Raw genomic sequence first — 19524 nt, forward strand, 5'->3', positions numbered from 1 at the left:
CTATGGCCTAACAAGTGTTTTCAAAATGTTTCAGCTGGAGTATTTCCTGGGAAACTTCCAGAACAAGAGCTGAAGTTAGTCAAATTGTAAAGTATTTGATGGAAACCCTGCAAGGCATCGCAAGCAGGGTTAGTCAGTCTGTTTTAGCTTTAGGTGTTAATGGACGGTTGGATGCAACAATTACACAGCAAGAGTTCGATTGCACAGTGGTGTGTATGAGACTGATGGAAATTAGTCCTGTCTGGCTAATATCAGATAATTGGAGCAGCCAGTCCCCATCTCCCCTCGCTTCCTGGCACAGTAATTGCAGCTCACTCTGAAATAATCCCCCAGCTTTCTGAGAACAAAATCTGCTTTTGCCTGATGTGTCTTAACTCCTCTTCAGCCTGTTTAATTATACACCCACTGAAAACGTGACGCAACATTCTGTATGGGGGCAGAGAGCGAGAGGGGGGGGCAGAGAGAGAGAGAGCGAGAGGGGGGGCAGAGAGAGAGAGAGGGGGCGGCGGGGGCGGCGAGGGGGCGGCGGGGGGCGGCGAGGGGGCGGCGGGGGGCGGCGAGGGGGCGGCGAGGGGGGCGGCGGGGGGCGGCGAGGGCGAGGGGCGGCGGCGAGGGCGAGGGGGCGGCGAGGGCGAGGGGGCGGCGAGGGCGAGGGGGCGGCGAGGGCGAGGGGGCGGCGAGGGCGAGGGGGGCGGCGAGGGCGAGGGGGGCGGCGAGGGCGAGGGGGCGGCGAGGGCGAGGGGGCGGCGAGGGCGAGGGGGGCGGCGAGGGCGAGGGGGCGGCGAGGGCGAGGGGGCGGCGAGGGCGAGGGGGCGGCGAGGGCGAGGGGGCGGCGAGGGCGAGGGGGCGGCGAGGGCGAGGGGCGGCGAGGGCGAGGGGGCGGCGAGGGCGAGGGGGGCGGCGAGGGCGAGGGGGGCGGCGAGGGCGAGGGGGCGGCGAGGGCGAGGGGGCGGCGAGGGCGAGGGGGCGGCGAGGGCGAGGGGGCGGCGAGGGCGAGGGGGGCGGCGGAGGGCGAGGGGGCGGCGAGGGCGAGGGGGCGGGCGAGGGCGAGGGGGCGGCGAGGGCGAGGGGGCGGCGAGGGCGAGGGGGGCGGCGAGGGCGAGGGGGCGGCGAGGGCGAGGGGGCGGCGAGGGCGAGGGGGCGGCGAGGGCGAGGGGGCGGCGAGGCGAGGGGGCGGCGAGGGCGAGGGGGCGGCGAGGGCGAGGGGGGCGGCGAGGGCGAGGGGGGCGGCGAGGGCGAGGGGGCGGCGAGGGCGAGGGGGCGGCGAGGGCGAGGGGGGCGGCGAGGGCGAGGGGGCGGCGAGGGCGAGGGGGCGGCGAGGGCGAGGGGGCGGCGAGGGGCGAGGGGGCGGCGAGGGCGAGGGGGCGGCGAGGGCGAGGGGGCGGCGAGGGCGAGGGGGCGGCGAGGGCGAGGGGGCGGCGAGGGCGAGGGGGCGGCGAGGGCGAGGGGGCGGCGAGGGCGAGGGGGCGGCGAGGGCGAGGGGGGGCGGCGAGGGGGGCGGGGAGGGCGAGGGGGCGGGGAGGGCGAGGGGGCGGGCGAGGGCGAGGGGGGGCGGCGAGGGCGAGGGGGCGGCGAGGGCGAGGGGGCGGCGAGGGCGAGGGGGCGGCGAGGGCGAGGGGGCGGCGAGGGCGAGGGGGCGGCGAGGGCGAGGGGGGCGGCGAGGGCGAGGGGGGCGGCGAGGGCGAGGGGGGCGGCGAATGCGAGGGGGCGGCGAATGGCGAGGGGGCGGCGAGGGCGAGGGGGCGGCGAGGGCGAGGGGGCGGCGAGGGCGAGGGGGCGGCGAGGGCGAGGGGGCGGCGAGGGCGAGGGGGCGGCGAGGGCGAGGGGGGCGGCGAGGGCGAGGGGGCGGCGAGGGCGAGGGGGCGGCGAGGGCGAGGGGGCGAGGCGAGGGCGGCGAGGGCGAGGGGGCGGCGAGGGCGAGGGGGCGGCGAGGGCGAGGGGGCGGCGAGGGCGAGGGGGCGGCGAGGGCGAGGGGGGCGGCGAGGGCGAGGGGGCGGCGAGGGCGAGGGGGGCGGCGAGGGCGAGGGGGCGGCGAGGGCGAGGGGGCGGCGAGGGCGAGGGGGCGGCGAGGGCGAGGGGGCGGCGAGGGCGAGGGGGCGGCGAGGGCGAGGGGGCGGCGAGGGCGAGGGGGCGGCGAGGGCGAGGAGGGGGCGGCGGCGAGGGCGAGGGGGGCGGCGAGGGCGAGGGGGCGGCGAGGGCGAGGGGGCGGCGAGGGGCGAGGGGGCGGCGAGGCGAGGGGGCGGCGAGGGCGAGGGGGCGGCGAGGGCGAGGGGGCGGCGAGGGCGAGGGGGCGGCGAGGGGCGAGGGGGCGGCGAGGGCGAGGGGGCGGCGAGGGCGAGGGGGCGGCGAGGGCGAGGGGGCGGCGAGGGCGAGGGGGGGCGGCGAGGGCGAGGGGGCGGCGAGGGCGAGGGAGGGGCGGCGAGGGCGAGGGGGCGGCGAGGGCGAGGGGGCGGCGAGGGCGAGGGGGGCGGCGAGGGCGAGGGGGCGGCGAGGGCGAGGGGGGCGGCGAGGGCGAGGGGGCGGCGAGGGCGAGGGGGCGGCGAGGGCGAGGGGGGCGGCGAGGGGCGAGGGGGGCGGCGAGGGCGAGGGGGCGGCGAGGGCGAGGGGGCGGCGAGGGCGAGGGGGGCGGCGAGGGCGAGGCGAGGGGCGAGGGGGGGCGGCGGGGCGAGGGGGCGGCGAGGGGCGAGGCGAGGGGCGAGGGGGCGGCGAGGGGGCGGCGAGGGCGAGGCGAGGGGGCGGCGAGGGCGAGGGGGCGGCGAGGGCGAGGGGGCGGCGAGGGCGAGGGGGCGGCGAGGGCGAGGGGGGCGGCGAGGGCGAGGGGGCGGCGAGGGCGAGGGGGCGGCGAGGGCGAGGGCGAGGGGGGCGGCGAGGAGGGGGCGGCGAGGGGCGAGGGCGGCGGCGAGGGCGAGGGGGCGGCTGAGGGCGAGGGGGGCGGCGAGGGCGAGGGGGGGCGGCGAGGGGCGAGGGGGGCGGCGAGGGCGAGGGGGGCGGCGAGGGCGAGGGGGGCGGCGAGGGCGAGGGGGCGGCGAGGGCGAGGGGGGCGGCGAGGGCGAGGGGGCGGCGAGGGCGAGGGGGCGGCGAGGGCGAGGGGGCGGCGAGGGCGAGGGGGGGCGGCGAGGGCGAGGGGGCGGCGAGGGCGAGGGGGCGGCGAGGGCGAGGGGGGCGGCGAGGGAGGAAGGGGGCGGCGAGGGAGGAAGGGGGCTGTAGTTATTCTCCTTACTATGCCCCAAAACACCCCCCGCCCTTTCCAACACCTCTGTGTTTTTCTGAAATGTCTTAATTTCTGGAATCAAATACAGGCCCTTCCATATAATCTGAGTAACCAGCATCCCGGAGAACCACCAACATCCTGGAGAGCACCGGTTAAGAGGGAGGCCGTGTCACGTGGTGATGCACACAAATCAACTGCTATGACCTTTGGACGTATCCTTCAAATTGGTCAGCTTATCCACACTGGGACACGACAGGACAGCTGCCACTTGGATCCATTGTTGCACCAAAGCTAGCCTCCAACTCCCAGGTTCGAGTGCTTCTGTCACATTCTCACAATGAAAATAGTCTGTAAATCGGGGGGGGGGGGGGGGGCGAGGTGGGTATGGGGGCGAGGTGGGGCAAGAGGGGGGCCGGAGGGTGCAAGAGGGGCATCCGAGGGGGGGTGGGTCGGGGGTCCGAGGGGGGGGGTGGGTCGGGGGTCCGAGGGGGGGTGGGTCGGGGGTCCGAGGGGGGGGTGGGTCGGGGGTCCGAGGGGGGGTGGGTCGGGGGTCCGAGGGGGGGGTGGGTCGGGGGTCCGAGGGGGGGTGGGTCGGGGGCCCCGAGGGGGGGTGGGTCGGGGGCCCGAGGGGGGGTGGGTCGGGGGCCCGAGGGGGGGGTGGGTCGGGGGCCCGAGGGGGGGTGGGTCGGGGGCCCGAGGGGGGGTGGGTCGGGGGCCCGAGGGGGGGTGGGTCGGGGGCCCGAGGGGGGGTGGGTCGGGGGCCCGAGGGGGGGTGGGTCGGGGGCCCGAGGGGGGGTGGGTCGGGGGCCCGAGGGGGGGGTGGGTCGGGGGGCCCGAGGGGGGGTGGGTCGGGGGCCCGAGGGGGGGTGGGTCGGGGGGCCCGAGGGGGGGTGGGTCGGGGGCCCGAGGGGGGGGTGGGTCGGGGGCCCGAGGGGGGGTGGGTCGGGGGCCCGAGGGGGGGTGGGTCGGGGGTCCGAGGGGGGGTGGGTCGGGGGTCCGAGGGGGGGTGGGTCGGGGGTCCGAGGGGGGGTGGGTCGGGGGTCCGAGGGGGGGTGGGTCGGGGGTCCGAGGGGGGGTGGGTCGGGGGTCCGAGGGGGGGTGGGTCGGGGGTCCGAGGGGGGGTGGGTCGGGGGTCCGAGGGGGGGTGGGTCGGGGGACCGAGGGGGGGGTGGGTCGGGGGACCCGAGGGGGGGGTGGGGTCGGGGGACCGAGGGGGGGGTGGGTCGGGGGACCGAGGGGGGGGTGGGTCGGGGGACCGAGGGGGGGGTGGGTCGGGGGTCCGAGGGGGGGTGGGTCGGGGGTCCGAGGGGGGGTGGGTCGGGGGTCCGAGGGGGGGTGGGTCGGGGGTCCGAGGGGGGGTGGGTCGGGGGTCCGAGGGGGGGTGGGTCGGGGGTCCGAGGGGGGGTGGGTCGGGGGTCCGAGGGGGGGTGGGTCGGGGGTCCGAGGGGGGGGTGGGTCGGGGGTCCGAGGGGGGGTGGGTCGGGGGTCCGAGGGGGGGTGGGTCGGGGGTCCGAGGGGGGGTGGGTCGGGGGTCCGAGGGGGGGTGGGTCGGGGGTCCGAGGGGGGGTGGGTCGGGGGGGTCCGAGGGGGGGTGGGTCGGGGGTCCGAGGGGGGGTGGGTCGGGGGTCCGAGGGGGGGTGGGTCGGGGGTCCGAGGGGGGGTGGGTCGGGGGTCCGAGGGGGGGGTGGGTCGGGGGTCCGAGGGGGGGTGGGTCGGGGGTCCGAGGGGGGGTGGGTCGGGGTCCGAGGGGGGGTGGGTCGGGGGTCCGAGGGGGGTTGGGTCGGGGGTCCGAGGGGGGGTGGGTCGGGGTCCGAGGGGGGGTGGGTCGGGGGTCCGAGGGGGGGTGGGTCGGGGGTCCGAGGGGGGGTGGGTCGGGGGTCCGAGGGGGGGTGGGTCGGGGGTCCGAGGGGGGGGGTGGGTCGGGGGTCCGAGGGGGGGTGGGTCGGGGGTCCGAGGGGGGGTGGGTCGGGGGTCCGAGGGGGGGTGGGTCGGGGGTCCGAGGGGGGGGTGGGTCGGGGGTCCGAGGGGGGGGTGGGTCGGGGTCCGAGGGGGGGTGGGTCGGGGGTCCGAGGGGGGGGTGGGTCGGGGGTCCGAGGGGGGGTGGGTCGGGGGTCCGAGGGGGGGTGGGTCGGGGGTCCGAGGGGGGGTGGGTCGGGGGTCCGAGGGGGGGTGGGTCGGGGGTCCGAGGGGGGGTGGGTCGGGGTTCCGAGGGGGGGTGGGTCGGGGGTCCGAGGGGGGGTGGGTCGGGGGTCCGAGGGGGGGGTGGGTCGGGGGTCCGAGGGGGGGGTGGGTCGGGGGTCCGAGGGGGGGTGGGTCGGGGGTCCGAGGGGGGGTGGGTCGGGGGTCCGAGGGGGGGGTGGGTCGGGGGTCCGAGGGGGGGTGGGTCGGGGGTCGAGGGGGGGTGGGTCGGGGGTCCGAGGGGGGGTGGGTCGGGGGGGTCCGAGGGGGGGGGGTCGGGGGTCCGAGGGGGGGGGGGTCGGGGGTCCGAGGGGGGGGGGGTCGGGGGTCCGAGGGGGGGTGGGTCGGGGGTCCGAGGGGGGGTGGGTCGGGGGTCCGAGGGGGGGTGGGTCGGGGGTCCGAGGGGGGGTGGGTCGGGGGTCCGAGGGGGGGTGGGTCGGGGGTCCGAGGGGGGGTGGGTCGGGGGTCCGAGGGGGGGTGGGTCGGGGGTCCGAGGGGGGGGTGGGTCGGGGGTCCGAGGGGGGGTGGGTCGGGGGTCCGAGGGGGGGGGTGGGTCGGGGGTCCGAGGGGGGGGTGGGTCGGGGGTCCGAGGGGGGGTGGGGTCGGGGGTCCGAGGGGGGGTGGGTCGGGGGTCCGAGGGGGGGTGGGTCGGGGGTCCGAGGGGGGGTGGGTCGGGGGTCCGAGGGGGGGTGGGTCGGGGGTCCGAGGGGGGGGTGGGTCGGGGGTCCGAGGGGGGGTGGGTCGGGGGTCCGAGGGGGGGTGGGTCGGGGGTCCGAGGGGGGGTGGGTCGGGGGGTCCGAGGGGGGGGGTCGGGGGTCTGAGGGGGGGTTGGGGGTCTGAGGGGGGGGGTTGGGGGTCTGAGGGGGGGGGGTCGGGGATCTGAGGGGGGGTCGGGGATCTGAGGGGGGGTCGGGGATCTGAGGGGGGGGTCGGGGATCTGAGGGGGGGGGTCGGGGATCTGAGGGGGGGGTCGGGGATCTGAGGGGGGGGGTCGGGGATCTGAGGGGGGGGTTGGGGATCTGAGGGGGGGGTTGGGGGTCTGAGGGGGGGGTTGGGGGTCTGAGGGGGGGGTTGGGGGTCTGAGCGGGGGGTTGGGGGTCTGAGGGGGGGGGGTCTGAGGGGGGGGTTGGGGGTCTGAGGGGGGGGGTTGGGGGTCTGAGGGGGGGGTTGGGGGTCTGAGCGGGGGGGGTTGGGGGTCTGAGGGGGGGGGTTGGGGGTCTGAGGGGGGGGTTGGGGGTCGAGGGGGGGTTGGGGGTCTGTGGGGGGGGGGGTTGGGGGTCTGATGGGGGGGTCGGGGGGGTTGAGGGGGGGGTTGGGGGTCTGGGGGGGCGGGGTCGGGGGTCTGAGGGGGGGGGGGAGGGGTCCGGAGGGGGGGGGTCGGGGGTCTGGGGGGGCGGGGTCGGGGGTCTGAGGGGGGGTTGGGGGTCTGAGGGGGGGGTCGGGGGGCTTGGGGGGGGCGGGGGTTGGGGGGCTTGGGGGGGGCGGGGGTCGGGGGTCTGGGGGGGGCGATGGGGGATCCCGAGCTCCGGGTTTAGGCCTCTCCGGCTACCGGGCCGCAAACGGCGGCGATTGTGCCGCGATCTGAAGAGGAGGCGCGAGATCTTTCTCAGTAAATCCTCGGGCTCCGCAGCAAACCCGGGCCTACTTCAGCTCGGATGTTAAAAGACCATTTTCCCAGCGCCTGTGAAAAGGATGCGGCGGCTTTCCTCCCTCCCGCCCTCACTCACTCACTCAGTCAGTAAGTTCAGTGGAGGTTTACACCATGAGGCAGCGCTGAAGTCTGGGCTGAAGTCGGTGCTGATGTCGGTGCTCCCTCTGACATTACAACACGTCTTCCCCACATCCACTGTTCCGCTAAAATTAACAAAGAGAGAGACACATCGAGCCCCTCCTCCCACTCTCACAAAATGGGCGGTCATAAAACTTCTCGTTTTTATTAACCCTTCAGGAGTCCGACCTGGGCCTGGGGTTGCCCAGATCAAACCTGCAATTTTGAATCCCTGCACCGCAGAAGAAAGCCATTCGGCCATCTAATCTGAACCGACCGAATGAAAGAGCATCCTCCCTGGGCCACTCGCCTGCCCAATCACCGTAACCCCACCTAACCTACAGATCCCTGGAAACCAAGGGATCATTTAGCACAACCAGTCCAAAGTTGTGCAGGTTAGGTGGATTGGCTGTGCTAAACTGACCCTTAGTGTCAAAAATGGTTAGGTGGGGTTCCAGGGATAGGCTGGGGGCGTGGCAATTTACATTTGCACCACACAAGTGTCAGGCAATGATCTCCTACAAGAGACGGCCTAACCACCGCCTCTTGACATTCAATGGCATTACCATCATGGAATCCCCCACAATCAACATCCTGGGGGTTACCATTGATCAGAAACTGAACTGGACTAACCACATTAATACTGTGGCTACCAAAGTCTAGGAATCCTACGGCGAGTAACTCACCTGGCCTCCAATAGACTATCCACCACGTACAAGGCACAAGTCAGAAGTGAAGTGGACCACTCTCTACTTGCCTGGATGAGTGCAGCTCCAATAACACTCAAGAAGCTCAACACCATCCAGGACAAAGCAGCCCGCTTGATTGCTTCCTCTTCCACAAACATGCAAACCCTCCACCACCAATGAACAGTGGCAGCTATGTGTAACATCTACAAGATGCAGTAATTCACCAAGGTTCCTTAGACAGCACCTTCCAAACACACGACTACTACCATCTAGAACGATAAGAACAGCAGACACCTGGGAACCCCACTACCTGGAGGTTCCCCTCCAAGTCACTCACTGCCCTGACTTGGAAATATATCGCTGTTCTGTCACTGTCGCTGGGGCAACATCCTGGAACACCCTCCTTAACAGCACTGGGTGTACCTACACCACAAGGACTGCAGCGGTTCAAGAAGGAAACTCACCACCACCTACTGAAGGGCAACTAGAGATGGGCAATAAATGCTGCTTAACCAGCGACCGACATCCCGTAAATTAATTCAAAAATAATAATTCTACCTAGCCTGCACCTCTTTGGACTGTGGGAGGAAACCGAAGCACCCAGAGGAAACCCAAGCAGACATAGGGAGAACATGCAAACTCCACACAGACAGTCACGCAAGGCTGGAATTGAACCCGGGTCCTTGGCCCCTGGCACTGTGAGGCAGCAGTGCTAACCACTGTGCCACCGTGCCCCACCTCACATGTTGATTAGCATCAGTGTTCATGACCAAACGAAGCAAACAACACTTGTGTGTAAAAACGCAATTCAACAATAAAACGCAAGGCTAATTTACAGAGACTTAATACCACCTACATTTGTTTTAAAAATGGAACAAAAACAGGGGGGCCCAGCACGGTGGCACAGTAGTTAGCACTGCTGTCTCACGCGCCGAGATCCCAGGTTCGATCCCGGCTCCGGGTCACTGTCCGTGTGGAGTTTGCCTGTGGTGGCGTGGATTTCGCCCCCACAACCCAAAGATGGGCAGGGTAGGTGGATTGGCCATGCTAAATTGCCCCTTAATTGAAAAAAATGAATTGGGTACTCTAAATGTTAAAAAAAGGAAAAAAATGGAACAAAAACAGATCTTTAGGTCAAAACAAACCACCTGCAAATAAAATTAGTAAAGCAAGACGAAAGCCACCATCTGAATGTTGAAGATAAATGACAAATCAGACTCAAATCCCACTCCCCAACTTCCCCAGCAAAACTGTTGAATATTAATTTCCCCCCTCATACCCACAATGATCAACCCAGCCTGTTTCATCAAGCCTATGGCATCTCACCCAGATGGACGGCACAGTAGCACAGTGGTTAGTACGGTTGCTTCACAGCGCCAGGGTCCCAAGTTCGATTCCCGCTTGGGTCACAGTCTGTGTGAAGTCTGCACGTTCTACTCGTGTGTGCGTGGGTTTCCTCTGGGTGCTCCCGTTTCCTCCCACAAGTCCCGAAAGACGTGCTTGTTAGGTGAATTGGACATTCTGAATTCTCCCTCTGTGCATCCGAACAGGCGCCGGAGTGTGGCGACTAGAGGATTTTCACAGTAACGTCATTGCAGTGTTAATGTAAGCCTACTTGTGACACTAATAAAAATTATTATTATTATATCCATCTTCTAAGGGTTGTCTCAGCATCAGTTGCGAATCATGCATGTGACAGTCTGTTTATGTGTGCAGCTGTCCAAGTGTATGTGTGTGTCTTTGTGTGCCCCTGTCTATGTGTATGTGTGCGCACATGCCTGTGTGGGCCTGTCTAAATATGTGCCTGTCTGAGTGCACGCCTGTCTGTGTCTGCACACCTGTCTGTGTGGGTGTCTGTGTGCATGTCTTTGTGCGCTTGTCTGTGTGTGTGTCGATGTGCGCTTGTCTGTGTGTGTGTCTATGTGTGCACCTATCTGTATGTATGCCTGTATGTATACCTAGTGTGCGCCTGTGTGTGTGCACACTGGTCTATGTGTGAGCCTGTCTCTGTGTGCGCCTGTCTGTGACATTTGTTTTGCATAGTTTCAACTTTTACATTCTTGAGAGACTAGTGTGAAGTGAAGCCATGGAAGGGCTCGTGAGCTGATGGGAGGCACGGTAACACAGTGGTTAGCACTGTTGCTTCACAGCGGCAGGGTCCCAGGTTTGATTCCCGCTTGGGTCACTGACTCTGTGGAGTCTGCACGTTCTCCCCGTGTCTGCGTGGGTTTCCTCTGGATGCCTCCAACAAGTCCCGAAAGACGTGCCTATTAGGTGAATTGGACATTCTGAATTCTCCCTCAATGTACCGGAACAGGCGCCGGAGTGTGGCGACTAGGGGATTTTCACAGTAACTTCATTGCATTGTTAATGTAAGCTTACTTGTGACAATAATAAAGATTATTATTATATAAGTCTGACCGAGTGGCAATATTGTTGCTTACGTCTGCTGGCCCCAGGGCCCCTCGGGAGAGCAGCGTTGAAGTAGTTGAAAGATTTGGAGGCTGATTCAGCCTGACAGGAGGCCTCAGCACCCCTCCGTGGCTGTAATCATTTTTATACCAGCCGATTGGATGGTTAGTCCTATGTAAGGAATAGGTTTTCCACAAAACTGGGGATAGTGGGTCTGGGGAGTGGTGGCGGGGGGTGAGGTAAGGGAGGTACGGGAGCACGTACCCACTGGTTGAACAACAACTATTGGCTAACATTGCAACATGTCATGTCATGAACATATCCAACAATACCCAGAGCATTCCGCCGATCTGTAAAATCTGATTGTGTGACCAGCTTTGCTTGGCCAATGAGGGCTTCTGCAAACTGGTACCCTTGCTTGCCTGCCCAAACCAGACTCTCCTGTTGAAACCCAACCCCACCACAAGGGAGAAAGGAACAGAGGGATATGTCAGTGAAGTTCGATGAAGTGGGACAGGAGGAGGCCAAGGTGGAGCATTAACACCGGGATGGTCCTATTGGGCTGTTTCTGTGCTCTTGGCTCTGTATAACTGAGCCATCCAGTCAGCAAAAGCTTAGCCACTTTCCAGGATTGCTGTACAGTCTCCAGCAATTAAAAATTAATATCCTGGACACTGCTGTAAGCAATGCAGGAGGAACACAATAATAATTGGTGCATAAAAAAGATTGAGAGGTTTTTGTTTTCCATTTTCTTTGAATACTTAACTTTATTAGTTACATGGGGTAGCACTGCAGTCTCACGGCGCCGAGGTCCCTGGTTCGATCCCGGCTCTGGGTCACTGTCCGTGTGGAGTTTGCCCATTCTCCCCGTGTTTACGTGGGTTTCGCCCCCACAACCCAAGGATGTGCAGGGTCGGTGGATTGAACTTGCTAAATTGCCCCTTAATTGGAAAAAATTAATTGGGTACTCTAAATTTATTTTTTAAAACTTTATTAGTTACAAAAATATTGGAGATGAAGTTGGGAAGGCTTTTTTGTGGGTAAGTGGTTGGAGACCTCCAAGATTATGTCTCGAGATTCTGTACCTGTCCGTCATTGTATGCACATTGGTGTAATCCAGGATCAAATCTGGGATCTTCCTGGCCTCCTAGGGAAAGACGGTGGTGTGATGGTAATGTCAATAGACTGGTTAAGTTCGGGGGGGTGGTCATGGGTTCAAATCCCACCACGGCAGCTGGTGGAATTTAAATTAAATTAATAAATGTACTGGAATTGAAAGCTAGTCTTAATAAATGGTGACCATGATAACTATCATTGATTGTTATGCACACTAGTTCCTTAATTTTCCTTTAGGGAAGGAAATATGTCATCCTTACCTGGTCTGGCCTACATGTCACTCTCGATCCATAATGATGTGGATCTGCCCTCTGAAGTGGCCTAGCAAACCACTCAGTTCAAGGCCAATGAGAGATGGGCAACAAATGATGGCCTTGCCAGCAACGCCTAAATCCCATGAATTAATACATTTTTTAAAGTTCTGTTTTGGTCAGTGCCACAAACACCGACTTATAAGATGATTTTGGACTGCATCTTTAATATAAGGGAAAAGGGGTGGGGTTATGTGACCTGTTCTGGATTTTGCTGACGGTAAACCTAGATGACTTGATTGTTGAAAATTAAAAGGGGGCCCAGGTTGTTTGTTGTGCAAGGTATTCATTTTTGGACAATGGCAGAAGCCTCTGTGTTGACAGTGGATAGGCTGTTAGTCGCCACACCCAGGCACAATATCAGGTGATAAATGGTATCAAACTGGCTACTTGATCCCAAGATAGAATTAATTAATTAATTAGAATAAAGTTGGAGAATAGCTCATCAGCATTTCTACTTGGATACAAGACCCATGTGATTCACATTGCCATGGATATGGGCTCGTTGGTGGGGGAGGGGTGGTGAAAGGTTCCATTGGAAGTTATTTGGAAGAGCGGGTTACAGGCTTTCCAAAAGATATTCCTGAAATTCACAGACAAGCCAGTCTCAGAATCCAAGAGAGAGGGAGGGCAAATTTTTATGGTTCACTGCAGGTGGAGCTTGCACTCGGATTGAAATAATCAAATTTATGAGGATTTAAAATGAAGTTGAAACATAGGCATAGCTTGAGCTAGATAGAGAATTTCAAGGAAAACACCAGGAAGGGAAAACTGGGCAGAAAAAGGGGAAGAGGATTAATTTTGAAGCATAAATTCCATAGACTAGGCTTGAATTCCCTCTAGTACAGAAGATGTTTAAGAGGGTGATCTAATTGAGGTGTTTAAGATGACTAAAGGGGTTGATAGGGCAGAGAGAGAGAAGCTATTTCCTCTGGTAGGAGAATCTAGAAAAAGGAGCAGCACCAGGTTACTCAGGGTGATGTCAGAACAAAGCACAGAGGACATTTGCAACTCTCTCCTCCTAAAACACTGTGGAGGTCAATTCAAAATTTAAAAAGATATTGGGGGCTATGCAGTGGCGTAGTGGTATTACCACTGGACTAGCCATCCAGAGACCCAGAGCAATGCTCTGGGGGCCCAGGTTTGAATCCTGCCATGGCCGATGGTGAAACTTGAATTCAATAAAACAAATAAAACAAAAAAAATCTGGAATTAAAAGTCTAAAGATGACCATGAAACCATTGTCAATTGTTGTAAAAATCCATCTGGTTCACGAATGACCTTTAGGGAAGGAAATCTGTCATCCTTACCCGGTCTGGCCTTCATGTGACTACAGGTCCACAGCAATGTGGTTAACTCTTAAATGCCCTGAGGGATGGGCAGTAAATGCCGGGCCAGCCAGCGACGGCCACATCCCATGAACAAAAAAAAAGTGAAAAAAATGGGATCAAGGTACAGACCAGTCCCAATTTAAATTTTTTTTTTAAATTTAGAGTAATCGGGCAACACGGTGGCACAGTGGTTAGCATTACTGCCTACAGCGCTGAGGACCCGGGTTTGAATCCCAGCCCTGGGTCACTGTCCGTGTGGAGTTTGCACATTTTCCCCGTGTCTGCGTGGGTTTCATCCCCACAACCCAAAGATGTGCAGATTAGGTGGATTGACCCCGCTAAATTGCCCCTTAATTGGAAAAAAATAATAATTGGGTACTCTAAATTTATAAAAAAATAAATTTGAATAACCAATTATTTTCTTTCCAATTAAGCGGCAATTTAGTGTTTCCAATCCACCTAACCTGCACATCTTTGGAGTTGTGGGAGTGAAAGCCACACCAGCATGGGAGAATGTGCAAACTCTACCTGGACAGTGACCCAGGGCCGGGATTTGAACCCGGGTCCTCAGTACCGTGGGCAGCAGTGCTAACCACTGCGCCACGTGCCGCCCTTGCCCCAAGCTAATTGACTGCCTACCCCTGATTGAACATTTCTAAAGGAGTGAAACTTGGCTGAACATAGAAGGAGTAAGAACAAGACGGAAGTGGGCAGCACGGCACCACGGACCCAGGTTCGATCCTTGCTCTGGGTCACTGTCCGTGTGGAGTTTGCACATTCTCCCCCCTGTTTGCGTGGGTCTCACCCCCACAACCCAAAAAGATGTGCAGGCTAGGTGGATTGGCCATGCTAAATTGTCGCTTAATTGGGAAAAAGAGTTGGGTACCCTAAATGTATATTAAAAAAAGGGGAAGGAATAGTGAGGGCCATTTTCCTGAAATAACAGGAGGTCAATGGCCCCAGCAGTTCAGTAACTAAATCGGCAACAACCCACCTTCAGTGTATTCAACCCCACCCCAACAAAACAGCCAGCCCACTGACTATCCGCAGGAATGGTCAGCACAAACACTATATCGTTATATTGGCCAGCCCCCATTCCAGGAGCCATTCTCACTTCAGTGCATCTATTCTGAGGGGGTCACAATGACATCGTCACATTGCATTCAACTTCAAAAAGGAGAGAACTTGCATTTTTTATAGCACTTTTTCATGACATCAGGATGTCTCAAGGAGCTTCACAGCCAACAAAGTACTTTTGAAGAACTGTTGTAATGTAGGGAATGTGGGTGCACAGCAAGATCCCACAGCAGCAATTAGGTCAACGGTCAATTTTGGTTGAAGGATAACACCCCAATAACAGCCCCCCGCCCCGCGCCCCTGTTCGAACAGAGTAGGATTCCCAGCATCGAGACACCCACATGAATCAGGAGCCTTCTGCCGGCGAGTGGGGTGGAGGGGGGATAAGGAGGGGAGTGAGGAGGGTGTGATTCGCAAGTGCTTTAATTTACAAATACACGCAACAAAAGGTTGATGCTATTTTAAAACTATGGCTGCTAAAGCCACCTGCATGGCATGCACTTACTGCATAAAGGCCAAGGGCTTATTAAACAGACGGAAATAAGAGTTTCTTGGCATCTGGGATATTTATTCCTATTGTTCCCATGGTAACATTGCCAAGCTTATCTCTTCAGCTCTGGGGAGTTTAGTTTTGTCCCAAAAGTGGAGTGCCTGGGCCTAGCTCTCTCTAAAGCCTAAGATCCAGGTCGATGGGCATCCAACAACACACATCTCACAGACTCCGAGAGTACAAATAAAGAACTCATTCTTTAGCCGACAATTATCTCCAACATTCCTGTGCTTCCCACAACATGTCTTTCCATGAATGTCAGTGTTGACAGTGATATCATTGCTGATCTAAGCTTTCATCTTTTTGTTCCTCCCTCCTGAGTCACAGGCCAGTCTCTAACTATGTCGCACATCAAGCTTCAAATGAACATCCCCTGATCCGATCGATCCTCGCTCAGGGTCTCCTCCCTCTTGCACACCACTAACTGAAACTGGTGATCATCCCTACTCCCATATTCATTAGCTTCTCTCTTATTAAAACCTCAACAAATGCTCTGAAGTTTCCGGCCCGAGACCTCGGGGTTGCTCGGTAACGGGAAGAGTTAAGCTGCCTCCAAATTGCCTGCTGTTCCGAGAATAATGAGGAAATTTCAATGGATTCAGTGCTTTGCTTTGGGTTCTTTGTGTACGCTGCATCTCCCTGCTCTCCCCACCCCCTCCCTCAACACACAAATCCCGCCTGCCTCAAACTGGCACAGTCACTTCCAGCACCCTGTGGGTTGACGCTACCTCAGGACTGGGATCAGGCCCAACACAGCTTCGGACAAAGCTGGGGTGCTCGGACACTGGCTTTCAGCTCTGCCTGTTCCCAAAGCTGAGCTGGGTTATGACCAGCTGCACCATCGCAGTAGCAGGTTATTATTCTCTCCTCCGTACCTGTTAGGCGATATTTTCTGAAACCCACCCAGCCTTCTCTTGCTCTCCTCTCAGGCACCGCTCGAACGCTCCGTTAACAGTAACTAGTGCTGCACGCGGCCCCCAACTCCCATTGCAACAAACAAGCACACAGCTGACAACAGACAATGCACTATGGGCAACGCCATCTGTCACCAAGAGCCTGCCCCCCCTTCCTCCCCCCCCCCCCTCCCCCCCCCCCCCCCCCCCCCCCCAAAGGAGAGAGACCACAACAAAGACATCTGTCCTCTCACTCACTCCCTCTCCAGGAACAGGCTCCCCAAGAGGGAAGGTCAATTAGACTTACAGATAACAGGGTTAAAAGCAGCAGCCACATTCAAAGGAGACCAGCTCAGCTTTCACCGACTGTCTCAGGCTGTTAAGTTTTCAAGCAAGGTGATAAAAAGAAGAGCGAGAGAGCAATATCCGCTCAACAATTTGCATTTATACAATGCCGTTCAAGAAGTAAAATGCCCCAAGGTGCTTCATTTGAGCTTTATCAAGCAAATGTTTTAAAAAATAAATTTAGAGTACCCAATTATTTTATTTCTAATTAAGGGGCAATTTAGCGTGGCCAATCCACCTAACCTGCACATCTTTGGGTTGTGGGGGCGAAACCCATGCAGACATGGGGAGAATATACAAACTCCACACGGACAGTGACCCAGGGCCAGGATTCGAACCTGGGTCCTCAGCGCCACAGTCCCAGTGGTATCCACTGTGCCACATAAGGAGTTATTAGGACAGGTGAGCTTGGTCAAAGTGGGAGGTTTTAAGGAATGTCTTAAAGGAGGAGAGTGAGGTAGAGAGGTGTAGGGAGGGAATCCCAGAGCTTGAAAACTAGACAGCTGATGGCATGGCCAGCTGTTGTGGAGGGTTAAACTCGGGGGTGCTCAAGAGGGCCCTCCCCATTCCTCAAAAAACGCCAGAGTGAACACATCGAGAGATTTGTGACTCAATAGCACGTTTGTATGATATTCCTCCCCCCGCCATACCGCATCATCAATCCATTCCCTGGTCCAGAGCAGAGAGCAGAATTGTCCATAAAAGTGTGTTGAGTGATTGCACAGAGGACAACATGGTGGTGCAGTGGTTAGCAATGCTGCTTCATATCCGATCCGGCCCTGGGTTATTGTCCATGTGGAGTTTGCACATTCTCCCCGTGTTTGCATGGGTTTCACCCCCACAACCCAAAGATGTGCAGGGTAGGCGTATTGGCCATGCTAAATTGCCCCTTAATTGGAAAAAAAAGAATTGGGTACTCTAAATTGATATTTTAAAAATGTGATTGCACACAGCTAAGGAAAGAATTGACCCAATCATGCTTCTCAGAAACACAGTGCTTCAACCATATTGAATTGGGTCCAGTGTAGTTACAATTGGCAATGTGGAAAACATGGCAGCCATTTTGTTCCCAAGTTTTAGTTAAGGAAATAATGCACTGGTTGGGGAATTTGGGAAACACTGTTCTCACCATCCTGAACAGCCAACTCCATTCATATTCAAATGGAACCAGTGGATCTATAACCTCTACCAAAACAGACATGGCCTCAGAAATATCTCACCAGAAAGACGGCACCTTGTGCAAATTCACTCCCCAGTTGTCCAAGCCTTGCCGTGGGGTTTGAACCCACAGCCTTCAAGAGCCTGGGCAGCACGGTAGCATGGTAGTTAGCACAATTGCTTCACAGCTCCAGGGTCCCAGGTTCGATTCCCGGCTTGGGTCTCTGTCTGTGCAGAGTCTGCACGTTCTCCCCGTGTGTGCGTGGGTTTCCTCCGGGTGCTCCGGTTTCCTCCCACAGTCTAAAGATGTGCAGGTTAGGTGGATTGGCCATGCTAAATTACCCTTAGTGTGCAAAATTGCCCTTAGTGTTGATGTGGCTGTAGCAGGGGCTGTTTAGCATAGTGCTAAATCGCTGGCGTTGAAAGCAGACCAAGGCAGGCCAGCAGCACGGTTCAATTCCCGTACCAGCCTCCCCGAACAGGTGCCGGAATGTGGCGACTAGGGGCTTTTCACAGTAACTTCATTTGAAGCCTACTTGTGACAATAAGCGATTTTCATTTTCATGTGTTGGGTGTTCTGGTTCACAAACAGGTCACCAACACTGGAAGTGGTGCAACTCTATTTTATTATAAGGTTAACTATATTAACATACTTGAACTGTGGGTAAATGCAATACCAGCTTTAACTGTTGACCCTTGCCTAGTCCTAACCAGGTGATGCACTCAGCACATGGTGAATGTCTGTGTTGCAGGCTGTGAGCTCTGTGCTCCGAGCTGGCTGCTACTAGAATGAGCGGGTACTCTCCTGTCCACTGTCTTTATAATGCGTGTGCTCTCACTGGTGATTGGCTGCGGTGTTGTGTATGCTGATTAGTCCCACTGCATGTCCATCAGTGTGTGTGTGTGTCTGTACCATAATATACTGGTGTATATTATGACATCCCCCCTTTTATATAAAGAACATATGCCTTTGTGACAATAAATACCGCGTAGTGAATGTACCTGACTATGTGTGTGCGTGTTATTTACATGACTATGTACATGAGGCTAATCTTTTTTTTTTAAATATGTTTTATTGAAATCTTTTCCCAAACAACAATTTTTCCCCTCTTACAAAGCAAACGCAACAATAACAATACAGAAATTTTTAACAATACACAAGTAACAAAACCCCTTTATCTTTGACCTAAACTAAACTAACCCCCCCCCCTCCTCCCTCCCCCCCTTCCCCCTGGGTTGCTGCTGCTGGTCATCTGTCTTCCCTCTAACGTTCCCCTAGGTAGTCGAGAAATGGCTGCCACCGCCTGGTGAACCCTTGAGCCGATCCTCTCAGGGCAAACTTTATCTGCTCCAGTTTAATGAACCCCGCCATATCATTTACCCAGGCCTCCAGTCCGGGGGGTTTCGCCTCCTTCCACATGAGTAGGATCCTGCGCCGGGCTACTAGGGACGCAAAGGCCACAACGTCGGCCTCTTTCGCCTCCTGCACTCCCGGCTCTTCCGCAACTCCAAATAGAGCTAACCCCCAGCCTGGTTTGACCCGGGCCTTCACCACCTGCGAAATCACTCCTGTCACTCCCTTCCAATACCCTTCCAGTGCCGGGCACACCCAAAACATATGTGCGTGGTTTGCCGGGCTCCCGCCACACCTCCCACATTTGTCCTCCACTCCAAATAACCTGCTCAATCTTGCTCCCGTTATGTGTGCTCTATGTAGCACCTTAAATTGAATCAGGCTAAGCCTGGCGCATGAGGAAGAGTAATTTACCCTGCTTAGGGCATCAGCCCACATACCCTCCTCTATCTCCTCCCCTAATTCTTCTTCCCACTTTCCTTTTAGTTCGCCCACCGACTCCTCCCCCTCTTCCCTCATCTCTCGATAAATCTCTGACACCTTGCCCTCTCCGACCCACACCCCTGAAAGCACCCTGTCCTGTATCCCCTGTGTCGGGAGCAACGGAAATTCCCTCACCTGTTGTCTAGCAAACGCCCTCACCTGCATATATCTCAAGAAATTTCCCCGGGGCAACTTATACTTTTCCTCCAATGCTCCCAAGCTCGCAAAAGTCCCATCTATAAATAAATCTCCCACCCTCCTAATTCCCAACTGGTACCAGCTCTGAAATCCTCCATCCATTCTTCCTGGGGCGAACCTATGGTTGTTCCTGATAGGGGACCCCACCAGGGCTCCCCGCACCCCTCTCTGTCGCCTCCACTGTCCCCAGATATTCAGTGTTGCCGCCACCACCGGGTTCGTGGTAAACCTTTTAGGTGAGAACGGTAGTGGCGCCGTTACCAGCGCCTCTAAACTCGTCCCTTTACAGGACTTTCTCTCCAGTCTTTTCCACGCCGCTCCCTCACCCTCCATCATCCATCTATGTATCATTGCCACATTGGCGGCCCAATAGTAATCGCCCAAGTTCGGTAGTGCCAATCCTCCTCTGTCCCTACTACGCTGAAGGAACCCCCTCCTTACTCTCGGGAC

The 19524-nt window shown here is 59.4% G+C and overlaps 1 protein-coding gene across 6 annotated transcripts in view; it reads right to left on the reverse strand.

The window, feature by feature from the left end:
* The window catches only part of pcbp4 (poly(rC) binding protein 4), a 257239-nt gene that overhangs the window by 36651 nt on the left and 201064 nt on the right, over window positions 1-19524 (reverse strand). For 3 of the 6 annotated variants that reach the window (XM_072472068.1, XM_072472069.1, XM_072472063.1), the window contains exon 1: window positions 7121-7296. The exons of 1 other annotated variant lie outside the window; for it this stretch is intronic. The gene's annotated coding sequence lies outside the window, so the exon portion shown is untranslated. Of the gene's footprint in view, window positions 1-7116; window positions 7297-15518; window positions 15651-19524 lie in introns of those variants that run through there. 2 more of the 6 variants (XM_072472064.1, XM_072472066.1) reach the window with 2 other exon arrangements.

The sequence above is a fragment of the Scyliorhinus torazame genome, chromosome 13, assembly GCF_047496885.1.
Source record: "Scyliorhinus torazame isolate Kashiwa2021f chromosome 13, sScyTor2.1, whole genome shotgun sequence".
Lineage (NCBI taxonomy): Eukaryota > Metazoa > Chordata > Chondrichthyes > Carcharhiniformes > Scyliorhinidae > Scyliorhinus > Scyliorhinus torazame.